Source organism: Bos mutus, chromosome 10 (genome assembly GCF_027580195.1).
Source record: "Bos mutus isolate GX-2022 chromosome 10, NWIPB_WYAK_1.1, whole genome shotgun sequence".
Classification (NCBI taxonomy): Eukaryota; Metazoa; Chordata; class Mammalia; order Artiodactyla; family Bovidae; genus Bos; species Bos mutus.
Window position 1 is genome coordinate 49,557,699 of NC_091626.1, and position 15,604 is coordinate 49,573,302.

Here is a 15,604-nt window from a genome sequence, read left to right on the forward strand (position 1 = left end):
GGCAGTTGCAGTCCTCAGCAGACTGAGGAGACCAGGAGACCCCATTGATGGGAACACATGGATTTTACTACTGATTCACATCCCTGCTGGCCCACAGGTTCTCAGCAGCTATTTTATGTTTCCCTCTTCCCTCAAAGATTTCTGGACATCCTGGGTGTATCTGATGTGAACCCAGGCCTTTGCTGATCCAAAATAAGGATCCCTCTGCTTCTCCCTATCCCTTCCCACTGAACCCCAGTTTGCCTGTGAGTCAGAACCTCAGCTGTGTACATAGGTAAAGTCTCTTCTCATAAGGTCTTCAGATTAATGTTTTTCAGGAGATGCAACTAGCTGCTGGGATGCTCCACCTCACATCATCCATGATTAGTTTCCAAGCCTGCCTGTGGCCCCAGCTGGAGCTCCTGATGTAGAGGGAGAGAGGGAGGGTGGGCAGGACACAACCTTGAGGGAGCACGTGCTCTAATGGCAGGATCGCTGAGCCTATCAGGCATCTCATCTCACTTCATCCAACCTGTAGGGCACATTCTGTCCTCACTTTTTAGGTGGGGAAACTGAGACTCTATTTCTATGACAGCAAAATTTGCAGAGCTGGAAAGCAGCAGATCTGGCCAGTCTGTCTGGCTCAGAAGCCCCTTCCATCAAGCCATCTTCCCTTTCTTCTCCGCTTACCTCCCAGTGTTGTAGAGAAGGAAGTACAGCTGGCAGTAGGGTCCGCTCAGGTTCTGAGCCAAGACTGGCATTTGGGGGGCTTGCCTACTAGCAGGCCTTGGTTCTTCTCCCAACTTGCCACAGCCCTTCTCTGGGCCTCGGGTCGCTTATCTGTAGATTGGAAGTGTTGTTCTCACCTCCATGGTCCTTTCAGCAGTGACAGTTCATGATTTATGCTCTGAACCCCTGACCTCATCAAGGATGGTCAATAGACCCTTGAAAAGAGGTCTCTTTTGGTCTTTATTTCAACCAAGTTTGATAGGCATTTCATGACCAGTTTGTTCCAAGGTGCCAGGAAGCTTTATTCCCATGTCAAGGGTGGATTTTATTATTACTTATTAGTGGAGTAGGCCTTTGGACTGCCTATTTTACTAGCCTGTTATGGTCCAGGGAATACTTTCCTCTTTTGCTTCTTCCCATATCCAGAGTTACATTGTTAAGATGGTTAATCTTATAAGACTATATATTTGATAATAGTTTCAGGTTGCCTAATCATCCGGTCCCATCATTTCATGGGAAATAGATGGGGAAACAGTGGAAACAGTGTCAGACTTTATTTTTGGGGGCTCCAAAATCACTGCAGATGGTGACTGCAGCCATGAAATTAAAAGATGCTTACTCCTTGGAAAGAAAGTTATGACCAACCTAGATAGCATATTGAAAAGCAGAGACATTACTTTGCCAACAAAGGTCCGTCTAGTCAAGGCTATGGTTTTTCCTGTGGTCACGTATGGATGTGAGAGTTGGACTGTGAAGAAGGCTGAGCACCGAAGAATTGATGCTTTTGAACTGTGGTGTTGGAGAAGACTCTTGAGAGTCCCTTGGACTGCAAGGAGATCCAACCAGTCCATTCTGAAGGAGATCAGCCCTGGGATTTCTTTGGAGGGAATGATGCTGAAGCTGAAACTGCTGTACTTTGGCCACCTCATGCGAAGAGTTGACTCATTGGAAAAGACTCTGATGCTGGGAGGGATTGGGGGCAGGAGGAGAAGGGGACGACAGAGAATGAGATGGCTGGATGGCATCACTGACTCGATGGACGTGGGTCTGGGTGAACTCCAGGAGTTGGTGATGGACAGGGAGGCCTGGCATGCTGGGATTCATGGGGTCGCAAAGAGTCGGACATGACTGAGCGACTGAACTGAATCATCATTCATTTTATCTGAGGCTCAGATACACATCTAGTAATACCAGGAACAATAATCTTGTAAATTCACGTGTGCACAGTCACTTTAGTTGTGTCCAACTCTTTGTGACCCCATGAACTGTAGCCCATTAGGCTTCTCTGTCCTTGGGATTCTTTAAGCAACAATACTTGAGTGGGTTGCCATTCCCTCCTCCAGGGGATCTTCTTGACCCAGGGATCCAACCCAAGTCTCTTATATCTCTTGCATTGGCAGGTGGATTCTTTACCTCTAGCACAACCCAGGAAGCCCAATCTTGCAAATAGGTAGATACAAGTCACATAGCTAAGAACTTTGGTGAAATCATAAATAATTATTTAAATTCTTATTTAAAGAATTTCTATTAGGTTTGGTCCATTATCTCCAAAGGTTGTCTGACTAGTCTGACCTGCACCAACCACTATGATTAAGGGAAATTATATGTTGGCATTGTATATAAAGATCACCAAAGATGTCTACATCTACATGGTGAGTTATGGGTCTTTGTGTCCATTATAGGATTAAGAAAAACTGTTATCATTTAAGGAGCTACCTGATTGGTGTCAGAAGGAGAAAAATTGATCTTTATGGCTAAGCAGGTATTTCTGCCTTTGAGGGGTGGTTTGGTTAATGTAAATACAGATGCACAGTGCACACTAGACAGGAGAAAAAGGGCCAAAGAGAAAAAGCTATATGTTTAAATTTTTCTGGTGTTTCCTTAAAAATTGAATTTTTATTTTTATCAGCATCACTCAGTTTACTGTTGAGGTTTTAAAATGAACTCAGAAAGCAGTTACCAGTGAAACTATCTCCTTTATTCCAAGGAAATTACTTATACAAATCTTGCTTTAATATACCAACTACATAGCCTTAGTCATGTTTCATTCCTTGGAAAATTCTCAATTCTTTTCCTTTCCTTTGCTTGTGAAAAATCTCTTCAACCTCTGATCAGTCATCTCCCCTGACATTTGAGGTAAAAGAGGTCTGTTTCCTAGTGAGTTTGGTCTGAGAAGGGGCTACATGGGGAAAGCAGAACTGCTTCTGTGTTCCCTCTGAACTAAGTCTATAGACATTTGAAAGTCTAGCTGACATCATAAGAAGCAGTGGATTGTCTGTCCACTGAGACACCCCCAGAAGGTCATTGCCATGGTAAACTGACCATCATCCAAGTTTTAGGCTCTGCTTTATGGGCTTGCAATATGTCTCCCTCACTGTCTCAGCACCAATAAATCCACCCAGGCTAATGGAGTTTGTGGAGACAAGCTCCAAGCCTGAAAGTCAATGTGCTGATGAAAATAAGAAATTGTAACCGCCAGATGGACTGCACATTCAGGACTCTCTGTCTGCAGGTACACAGAAAGGCAGATGAGAATCAGAGTATCTATTGCTGAGCGTAAGAATGGGGAGAGAGGATTTAATTATAGGATATGGGTTCATTTAATGGCACCAGATCTCAGCAACCCTCTGTCCCCATGAGGGAAGCATCCTTCCAGGTGGAACAGAGCTGGTAAGGCCTTAACGAGGCTCCTTCTCTACAGAGCTTGGGTGAACCTCTCCAGGCTTTCCGTGGCTGACCAACTTCCTTCAGATCGGTACAGTCTTTCTGAAACTATTTTAATACCATCTGGTTTGTTTACATTGGAACCAAGTCACCTAGGGTATCTGTTGTGGATCAGGTTCTCTGGAAAGCAGACTCACAGGCAGAGATGTATGTGCACTGGGGGTACTCTTGGGATGAACACCTCTGGTGGTATGAAGACAGCAGGGTGGGGAGAGGGAGTTGAAGTGCTGTGCAGATGTGACAGAGGTCAGCCAATCCCACGGGAGGCCCTGGAGCTGCAATGATCCCTTCAAGTTGTTCTGTATAAAGGTGGGAGGCCCAGGCTTTGTTCCCTGCATCCATCGCTGGATGTGGGTTATCTGTGGGAAGGGGTCATGACTTTGAATGAGGCTGTTCTCTTCAACTGAGAGCAATCCTAGAGGAAAACTCATCTGAGCCATCAGATGGCAGCACTCCTGCAGCTGGTCATCGGTGCCTCAGTCTAGTACACACACCACCTCAGTCCACACTGGGACTTGTGAATATGAGCCTTGATCCCAGGGCCCGATTCTCAGTGACTGCTGAGCCCCATACAAGCCCAGCCATATCAGTGCAGTGGCATGTGAAATGAGTCAGAAGTGGCTGCATGGGATTTCATTCATTTGAAACCTTATTATTAGTTGTTATTGCCTCAGGCACCCTCTGGAATGATAAATCTACCCGGTGGAGGGAACATATGGCCATCACGACCATTCTGAGGTGGTCAGAATCTGGGTCATTACCCACTAACTGTGCACCTCCTCTCCCACCATGGAGAGGGACTGCAGTTACAGACCCTCCGTTTGTTCTGTGTTTCCAGTTGCAGCTCCCTTTGCCTGGGATGCTCTCTGCCTAGCCTTCCCCCACGTCCAGCTGATAACCTTCTCATCTTTCAGGGTCCAGTGTGAATGTCACCTTCTCTTGGAAAACAACGCTCCCTGCCCCCCTCCCCCACCAGTCCAGCTCTATTCCAGTGCCTAGCAGAACTTCTTATGCCCTCTCTGGGCCCCTAGAGCACCTGTTATCCCTGCCTCAGGCAGCTCCATACTTGTGGTTCTGTTGGTCTTTCTCCTTTTGAACTCCTTAAGGCCAGGGACTGGATTTCACCCCATCTGTATCTCTGATCACAGAGCGAGACAGATTCGGTGGATGAGCTGCCTGGATGAAGGAGGAAACTTGAAAGCTTTGACTCAAGAATGAGAGAGCAGTCAGGCTGAAGAGAAGTTATGGTGGATTGAATTAGAAAGAGTTCGTGTCAAGAGGCCCAGCAGGGAAGCTCCTCATCCTTCTGGACTTGCACAGTTTCACCTGAAATCCTCTGTGAATAAGCCCTCTCCCCGGTCCGCAGGTGGTGCTGCCTCATGTCTCTACCGCCTGCCCAGTGTGTGGCTGAATATACCAGCAGTCAGTGCATGGTCAAAATGTGTTGAATAAATGAGAGAATCCAGAATTCAAGGATAAAGGGCAGGATTGGGATGTTGCAGTAGGAAGGAAGTGTTAATTTAAAAATAGTTTGAATGTAGAAACGATAGCCTTAGATGACAGGTTGTAGCATCTGGAGAACAGGGAGGGTTCGTGCCAGAGGAGAAGGCAGTTTTGAAGGTGGAAGAGTCAAGTAAGTCAGGTTTGAACATTGAGTTATGGTCAGCTCACATGGTCCATCCACTGAATATGAATACTTAAGTCAACAAAGCAGGACTCTGGGTAAGAGGAAATGTGAAAATTATATTGTATAGCAGAAGAGAAGCATGGTACATAGGTCTCAGAGCTCCTGTTCTATTTGTGATGCTTCACTTTAAATACTTTGAGCAGTTTTTCAAGATTTTTCCATTCAGAAATGACAACTATGGATTTTCTGTCTAGACTTCTCTATCCTCTCAGTGGCTGTCAAATGGAACCTTCCTTTGCTATTTCCCATTCAGAAATGTTTCCTAAGTCGCAAGAGAGACTCACTTGCCTCTCGGCAGTTGTTCTTGAGTCCCTCAGTCAGTCTTTGTGACCCTGTGGACTGCAGCACACCAGGCTTCCCTGTTCTTCACCATCTTCTGGAATTTGCTCAGACTCACGTCCACTGAGTCGGCGATGCCATCCAACCACCTCATGCTTTGTCGTCCCCTTTTCCTCCTGCCCTCAATCTTCCCCAGCATCAGGGTCTTTTCCAATGAGTTAGCTCTTCGCATCAGGTGGCCAAAGTATTGGAGCTTCAGCATCAGTCCTTCCAATGAATATTCAGGGTTGATTTCCTTTAGGACTGATCTTGACCTCCTTGCTGTCCAAAGGATTCCCTGCAGAACACTTGCTTTTTGATAAACTACAGAATTAGCCTCATGGTATTTCAGCTCCATAAAAGCAAATTTCTCTTTGTAAAATACCACTCAAATCTTCATTATATACAACAGTTGAAAATTTACCAAAGATGTATTTAAGGATTGTAAAACCATTCAGAATAAACCTACAAACAAATGTAATGACCATTTTTCTCTAACCAGGCATTATCCACTATCCTGCCTGACTTTCCTGAGGAACTCATTCGTATAGGAGTCCTGCTGCTACTGCTACTGCTAAGTCGCTTCAGTCGTGTCCGACTCTGTGTGACCCCATAGACAGCAGCCCACCAGGCTCCCCTGTCCCTGGGATTCTCCAGGCAAGAATACTGGAGTGGGTTGCCATTTCCTTCTCCAATGCATGAAGGTGAAAAGTGAAAGTGAAGTCGCTCAGTCCTGTCTGACTCTGAGCGACCCCATGGACTTCAGCCTACCGGGCTCCTCCATCCATGGGATTTTCCAGGCAAGAGTACTGGAGTGGGGTACCATCTGAGTTTTGCCCATCTATCTCAGCTTCTTTTCTAGGATTTTATGAAGTTTATCTCTGCCTCTTCTAAGGCTTGAAATAAACCACTTTTTCTCCTTTTTTTCCTATTTAGGTTTCTACACACAGTAGGGACAAAGCCTTGCGATAGGGGTTACTTGATGAACCAGCTGGAGACAGACAGAGAAAGTTGTCGAAGCTGGCTGAGCAGAAGCATTGACTTTGTAGAGGTCAAGGAAGCCATACAACTGTGCTGATTTTATATTTCTTGAAAAATTAAGAGTTATCATATCTCCCTCCCCATGAGGTCGTTTGAAGAACGGATAAGAAGAGGACAGAATACTGGTCTTTTGCCTTTGTGTGGAGCCCTAGGTTCGTTTCCTGCTTAGTGTGTTGGTGATTGATGTTGAGAGAAATACCATGCTCTTCCATTAGCGATATAAACTTATGGGATGTATAAACTCTCGGAGTACTTGTGAACGCTTAACTATATAGAAGCTGCAATTGCTTCTCGCTTACAACAGTGAGAAGCAGATAAAGTATTCCCCAAATAAATGTTATCGTGAAAGTAATGTATTTCTGGATTAAGTTAGGGAGACTTTACATCTTTTCACACAGATGTATCAGTATCAAAGTCTTTTCAAATCCATAGAAGTTCAAACATATCAGACCTTTCCACTGCTCAAGACTTTTTTGGTATCCTCTTTGGTGTGGCTTAACATAGCATTCTAAACATGTTTTTGATGTGTATCTGTCTATATGATTAAACTCACATTTTTATGCATATAACCTGAATCTAAGTTCACATGAAAAAGAAGCATATTCTTAGAAAAATTATAATGAAAAGATACTGGTCAGACCAAATATTAAAATATTATAAATCTATGATAATTAAAACATGACTATATCACTAATATAGACTAAAAAGCAAGGCAAATATATGCTGGAATTTATTACATTATAAAAGTTGTATCAGGTAGGGAAAAGGTAAATTATTCATTTAATGATGTTCAGACAACTATTAAATACATTATTATATGAAAAGAAAAGTTGGATCTCTAACTCACTTTTAACAGCAAATTCCAGATAGACCCCAAAAAATTCATAAAGAATAAAATTATAAATGTAATATGTGAAAATATGAGTGATTTGACTAATAATAGCAGAATGTGAAATAATCTTTTAACAAACCACATACACACAAATTAGTACTCTTGCCTGGAAAAATCCCATGGACGGAGGAGCCTGGTAGGCTGCAGTCCATGGGGTCGCTAAGAGTCGGACGCGACTGAGCGGCTTCACTTTCACTTTTCACTTTCATGCATTAGAGAAGGAAATGGCAACCCACTCCAGTGTTCTTGCCTGGAGAATCCCAGGGACAGGGGAACCTGGTGGGCTGCTGTCTATGGGGTTACACAGAGTCGGACACGACTGAAGTGACTTAGCAGCAACTACATAGAAATAACAAAAACAAGTGTGCATGAGAAAGAATTTTCAAGCAAAATTAAAAGAGAAAGGGCAAACACAAAGCTGAGAAAAATACTTGCTACCTGTGTAACTGATAAAGAGCTATTTTATACAATAATCACTTCTGCATATATAAAAGTGAGTGAAAGTCACTCAGTCATGACTGACTCTTTGCAACCCCATGGACTGTATAGTCCATGGAATTCTCCAGGCCAGAATACTGGAGTGGGTAGCCTTTCCCTTCTCCAGGGGATCTTCCCAACCCAAGGATCAAACCCAGGTCTCCTGCATTGCAGGCGGATTCTTTATTAGCTGAGCCACAACAGAAGCCCAAGAATACTAGCGTGGGTAACCTATCCCTTCTCCAGCAGATCTTCCTGATCCAGCTATCGAACTGGGGTCTCCTGCATTGCAGGTGGATTCTTTACCAACTGAGCTATCAGGGAAGCCCATATATAAAAAGCATCCTGCAAGTAAATGTGAAATGGAAAAATGATATGAACAGTTATCAAAAAGGAAATGTAAATGGTTCAAACATGAAAAGATGCTCAACTTGGTGTATAAGAATAGAAGTGTAATTAAATGTATAATGAGATATCATTTTTGGTAGCCTATTGGATTAACAAAGATTGTCAAACTAGAAAAACAAGAGGCTTTATCAATGATGAAGTTTTGTGAGCAAGAGGGATTCTATGTCTCTGAGATTTAACCTGTAATCTGTTTGGATTTTGAACTTCTTGAAGAAATGTAGTTGTCTGTGAAGTAAACTGGCATTTAAAAATAGAGTTTGCAACAATAGTACATGAATTGCTGTAGGCAAAAATCATCAGTAGATGCTAAAAGTAGTGAAAAAGTTATGATTGAGATACAGAGTTTTTATTCAGCCTCATACTATCTCTCTATAAGCTACTTAGTAATAACAAAGTGAGAAGAAGTGACTGTACAGTAGTTAACCCAAGCAGCCACCATCCTGTAAGGAAGCCCAACTGGCCACGTGTATGGGATCTGAGGCTCCCGGGGCAGATGTATGTGACGTATGTGAGTAAAGGAGCCTTCAGAAGATTCTAGCCTTTGGGCTTCAAGCTTTCCAGCTACCTCCAACAACATCATGGAGCAGAGGCAAGCCACTCTTGATGTACCTTGTCTAAATTCCTAAACCCCAGAATCCATGAGCATAATAAATGACTGATTAATGGTGGTGAGTTTGGGGATAATTTGCACAATAAAGGACAGAGATGGTATGGACCTACAGAAGTAGAAGAGATTAGGAAGAGGTGGCAAAAATACACAGAACAGCTGTTTAAAAAAAAGTCTTTATGAGCCAGATTACCACAATAATGTGGTTGCTCACCTGGAGCCAGACATCCTGGAGTGTGAAGTCAAGTGGGCCATATGGAAGCATCACCATGAACAAAGTTAATGAAGGTGATGGAATCCAGCTAACCTATTTAAAATCCTAAAAGATAATGCTGTTAAAGTGCTGTGCTCAATATGCTAGCAAATTCAGAAAACTCATCAGTGGCCACAGGACTGGAAAGGGTCAGTTTTTCATTCCATTCTCAAAGAAAGACATTGCCAAAGTATGTTCAAACTACCGTACAATTGCACTCATTTCACATGGTAACAAGATTATGCTCAAAATCCTTCAAGCTAGGCTTGCACAGTACATGAACTGAGAACTTCCAGATGTACAAAGTGGATTTAGGAAAGTCAGAGGAACCAAACATCAACTTCTGTTTTACTGATTTCACTAAAGTCTCTGACTTTAGTGGATCATAGCAAACTGTGAAAAATTCTTAAAGATATAGAAATAACAGACCAATGTCAAGTCTGTATTTTGTCACCCTGCTTATTTAACTTATATGCAGAGTACATAATGAGAAATGCCAGGCTGAATCACATCCTGATTCCAGGATGAATCACAAACTGGAATCAAGGTTGCCAGGACAAATATCAACAACCTCAGATACGCAGATAATACCACCCTAGTGGCAGAAAGTGAAGAGGAACTAAAGAGCCTCTTCAGGAAGGTGAAAGAGGAGAGTGAAAAAGCTGGCTTAAAACTCAACATTCAGAAAACTAAGATCGGCATCTGGTCCCATCATGGCAAATAGATGGGGGAAAAATGGAAACCGTGAGAGACTTTATTTTCTTGGGCTCCAAAATCACTGTGGGTGGTGACCACAGCCATGAAATTAAAAAATGCTTGCTCCTTGGAAGAAAAGCTATGACAAACCTAGACAGCATTTAAAAATCAGAGGCATAACTTTGCAACAATGGTCAAAGCTATGATTTTTTCAGTAGTCATGTATGGATGTGAGAGTTGGACCATAAAGAAGGCTGAGCACTGAAGTATTGGTGGTTTTGAACTGTGGTGTTGGAGAAGACTCTTGAGAGTCCCTTGGACTGTAAGGAGATTAAACGAGTTAATCCTAAAGGAAATCAATCCTGAATATTCATTGGAAGGACTGATACTGATGCCGAAGCTCCAATACTTTGGCCACCTGATGCAAAAAGCCAAATCATTGGAAAAGACCCTGATGCTGGGAAAGATTGAGGGCAGGAAGAGAAGGGGACAACAGAAGATGAGATGGTTGGGTGGCATCACTGACTCAATGGACACGAGTTTGAGCAAACTCCAGGAATAGTGAAGATCAGGGAAGCCTGGTGTGCTGCAGTCCATGGGGTTGCAAAGAGTCGGATACGACTTAACTGATTGAACAACAATGAGTAGTAAACGCATTCACCTATGTTTGTGGAAGGTGGTAAGCTTGCCTGAGGGAAAGTGTTGATGGTCAGGGAAAGCGTTAATTTCCCATGGGAAGGGAGGTACTAGTGAGCCAGTCCAGCTCATGGATGACTTGGTTTGGTTGACACTGTATTTCGGAACGTTGAACCTGTGTTTGGTGCCTACAGGTGAGACATGCTCCTTTTTTCCCACAGGCCCTACTTACAGATCATAAGTGCCTTGCTCCTCTAGACATTTGGAGTAGGGAACCCTTGTAACCTAGACACCACTGTACAGGTAGGAACAGCCTCATCTTTAGGTAAAGAAAATGCTGTTGTTTTGGGGGTATCTGGAAGGCCGAACCTCCTTTCCTTCCACAAGTCCTGCTTGCTGATGCTTATAATTTTCTTAAGCAATTCTTTGGGAAAATAGCTATGTTTGAAGGGAGGAAAAGATTTTGGATTTATGTATGTTTTATAACTGAGGTAGATAAATTCAGCAGATCAAGAAAAACTGGAGGGGGCAGGTGTTGATAAGAGAACCTGAGACACGGAGCATGTATGCTGAAGTTTGTATGGGGAGGTTTGAGAAACTCTACAAAGCAAGCATCTCAACTGGTAAAGAATCTGCCTGCAGTGCAGAAGACCCCATTTCAATTCCTGGGTCAGGAAGTTCCCCTGCAGAAGAGATAGGCTACTCACTCCAGTATTCTTGGGCTTCCCTGGTGGCTCAGACAGTGAACAATCTGCCTGCAATGCAGGAGACCTGGGTTCGATCCCTGGTTTGGGAAGATCCCCTGTGGAAAGGCAAGGCAATCCATTCCAATATTCTTGCCTGGATAATCCCCATGGACAGAGGAGCCTGGTGGCGTCCTGTCTATGGCATCACAAAAAGTCAGACACAACTGAGTACCTAAGCACAGTGAACAGTTAACAAAGCTAGTAGCAAGAATTTAATGGCTGAAAGGGCAGAATTAATCTGTAAAATGGGGGAGATATCTGCTTTGTAGTATTATTGGAAGAATTAAATGAAATAATTTTGTAAAGGGCTGAACACAATAAGAAAGTACCTACAGTTATGATTGCTTTCTTGGTGTGAAAGAATGAACACTTCACAATAAATTGAAATAAGAAAGGCTGAAGAACGAAGTGTTCTCAGCTCCTAATCTATCCAAGCTGAACTAGGCTAGAAGAGGAAACCCCCATGCCTATGTCTGGCTGGATTAAATATCTGGATATTTGGAAATAACCAGATAAGGAACTATTTCATTCATATCTGACATCTTTGCCAAAAGAAGAGTTTGTCTGATATCCATCTCCATCATAATGGGTTTCTTCAGTTCAGTCGCTCAGTCGTGTCCAACTCTTTGTGAGTTGAATCATGAATCACATGAATCACAGCACGCCAGGCCTCCCTGTCCATCACCAACTCCCAGAGTTCACTCAGACTCACGTCCATCGAGTCAGTGATGTCATCCAGCCATCTCATTCTCTGTCGTCCCCTTCTCCTCCTGCCCCCAATCCCTCCCAACATCAGGGTCTTTTCCAATGAGTCAACTCTTCGCATGAGGTGGCCAAAGTATTGGAGTTTCAGCCTCAGCATCAGTCCTTCCAATGAAAACCCAGGACTGGTCTCCTTTAGGATGGACTGGTTGGATCTCCTTGCAGTCCAAGGGACTCTCAAGAGTCTTCTCCAACACCACAGTTCAAAAGCATCAATTCTTCGGTGCTCAGCTTTCTTCACAGTCCAACTCTCACATCCATACATGACCACAGGAAAAACCATAGCCTTGACTAGATGGACCTTTGTTGACAAAGTAATATCTCAGCTTTTAAATATGCTATCTAGGTTGGTCATAACTTTCCTTCCAAGGAGTAAGCGTCTTTTAATTTCATGGCTGCAGTCACCATCTGCAGTGATTTTGGAGCCCAAAAAAATAAAGTCTGACACTGTTTCCCCATCTATTTCCCATGAAGTGATGGGACCAGATGCCATGATCTTCGTTTTCTGAATGTTGAGCTTTAAGCCAACTTTTTCACTCTCCTCTTTCACTTTCATCAAGAGGCTCTTTAGTTCCTCTTCACTTTCTGTCATAAGGGTTGTGTCATCTGCATATCTGAGGTTATTGATATTTCTCCCGGCAATCTTGATTCCAGCTTGTGCTTCTTCCAGCCCAGCATTTCTCATGATGTACTCTGCATATAAGTTAAATAAGCAGGGTGACAATATACAGCCTTGACGTACTCCTTTTCCTATTTGGCACCAGTCTGTTGTTTCATGTCCAGTTCTAACTGTTGCTTCCTGACCTGCATATAGGGTTCTCAAGAGGCAAGTGAGGTGGTCTGGTATTCCCATCTCTCAGAATTTTCCACAGTTTATTGTGATCCACATAGTCAAAGGCTTTGGCATAGTCAATAAAGCAGAAATAGATGTTTTTCTGGAACTCTCTTGCTTTTTCGATGATCCAGTGGATGTTGGCAATTTGATCTCTGGTTCCTCTGCCTTTTCTAAAACCAGCTTGAAATGTGGAAGTTCATGGTTCATGTATTGCTGAAGCCTGGCTTGGAGAATTTTGAGCATTACTTTACTAGCGTGTGTCATGAGTGCAATTGTGCAGTGGTTTGAGCATTCTTTGGCATTGCCTTTCTTTGGGATTCGAATGAAAGCTGACCTTTTCCAGTCCTGTGGTCACTGCTGAGCTTTCCAAATTTGCTGGCATATTGAGTGCAGCACTTTCACAGCATCATCTTCAGGAGTTGAAATAGCTCCACTGGAATTCCATCACCTCCACTAGCTTTGTTCGTAGTGATGCTTTCTAAGGCCCACTTGACTTCACATGGGTTTCTTTTCTTTTTTTTTTTTTAATTTACCAGAAATTCACATGGGTTTCTTAGCATTTCTCAATTTGGCCAAAATTGAGAGGATTTTATGGCCATCATGAGGTCTGGTTTGCCCTCAAGTTGGTTTTAGAAAAGGCAGAGGAACTGGAGATCAAATTGCCAACATCTGCTGGATCATGGAAAAAGCAAGAGAGTTCCAGAAAAACATCTATTTCTGCTTTATTGACTATGCCAAAGCCTTTAACTATGTGGATCACAATAAACTGTGGAAAATTCTGAAAGAGATGGGAATACCAGACCACCTCACCTGCCTCTTGAGAAATCTGTATGCAGGTCAGGAAGCAACAGTTAGAACTGGACATGGAACAACAGACTGGTGCCAAATAGGAAAAGGAGTACGTCAAGACTGTATATTGTCACCCTGCTTATTTAACTTATATGCAGAGTACATCATGAGAAATGCTGGGCTGGAAGAAGCACAAGCTGGAATCAAGATTGCCGGGAGAAATATCAATAACCTCAGATATGCAGATGACAGCACCCTTATGGCAGAAAGTGAAGAGGAACTAAAGAGCCTCTTGATGAAAGTGAAAGAGGAGAGTGAAAAAGTTGGCTTAAAGCTCAACATTCAGAAAATGAAGATCATGGCATCTGGTCCCATCACTTCATGGGAAATAGATGGGGAAACAGTGGAAACAGTGTCAGATTTTATTTTTTGGGGCTCCAAAATCACTGCAGATGGTGACTGCAGCCATGAAATTAAAAGATGCTTACTCCTTGGAAGGAAAGTTATGACCAACCTAGATAGCATATTCAAAAGCAGAGACATTACTTTGCCAACAAAGGTCCGTCTAGTCAAGGCTATGGTTTTTCCTGTGGTCATGTATGGATGTGAGAGTTGGACTGTGAAGAAGGCTGAGTGCCAAAGAATTGATGCTTTTGAACTGTGGTGTTGGAGAAGACTCTTGAGAATCCCTTGGATTGCAAGGAGATCCAACCAGTCCATTCTGAAGGAGATCAGCCCTGGGATTTCTTTGGAAGGGATGATGCCAAAGCTGAAACTCCAGTACTTTGGCCACCTCATGCGAAGAGTTGACTCATTGGAAAAGACTCTGATGCTGGGAGGGATTGGGGGCAGGAGGAGAAGGGGATGACAGAGGATGAGATGGCTGGATGACATCACTGACTCGATGGACGTGAGTCTGAGTGAACTCTGGGAGTTGGTGATGGACAGGGAGGCCTGGCGTGCTGCGATTCATGGGGTCGCAAAGAGTCGGACACGACTGAGCGACTGAACTGAACTGAATAGTAAATTACTACTTTTTTCCTCCACTCTTTTTTTTCTTGCAGTACCACATGAATTGAGATTATGGAAAACTAAGAATGTTCCTGATGGTTAGGTAATAGCTTAATGGAATCTGATAATTTCCAGTTGAGGCAGCTGGTGCAATCCACATGTTAATACCATCCACTTATACTAAGTGAAGTTTTACAGCACTTTCCCATGAAACACCTATCTTGAGCATGAGCCTCCAAGCACTCATGGGAAGTGGGTAAGGCAGGTAGAATCATCCAAATTTTATGGATGATGAAACCAAGATATTTCCTGACTTATTTTCTTTGGGTAATGAGATGAACATGAGGTGAAGTGAGACTTGCAAAGGGTTTACCCAACATCACATGGGTGAGAGCCCAGAACCTGGGTCTAGACTCCTCAGCCTTCCAGCAGTGAGTCCTGCTGCAGAGAGGCAGCATGATGGAGGGGCTGAGGGTTTGGAATGAGAAATGGGCCAAGAATCTAACTCCTTTACTGGCTGAGTCCTTATGGGCAAGTCTCCTTTGTCTTATCATCTATACAGTGTGGGCCTTCCCAGGCAATCATACTAATGTGAGAGTTGTCAGGAAATTTAATGTGAGATCATGAATGCAGAAGCATCTGGCACATCTTCTGCCCCTCCAGAGCATGAAAAGAGGTTTCAGAGTGTCATCATCAGCCTAGTTACTGAGCATCACCATTATCAGGCGCAAGGCTTGCTGAGAGGTTGCCCTATACCAGACACTGTGCTGAGAGCGGCACCTAAATTATCCCTTGTAATTGCCACATCAACCTTCTGAGGAATTTATTATTCCTATTGGATTGATGAGAAAACTGAGATATGAGAAAGTAAATAAACATTTGACCCAAGTATACATTTGTAAAAAGGCTGGGCCCAGAGTCAAGACTTTACTGCCTCCTTATTTGTAGATCTGTAGGTGAAAGAAACATTAAAAACACCTGGACTGCAGGCTCAGCTTCCAGGTCTTGCGACTT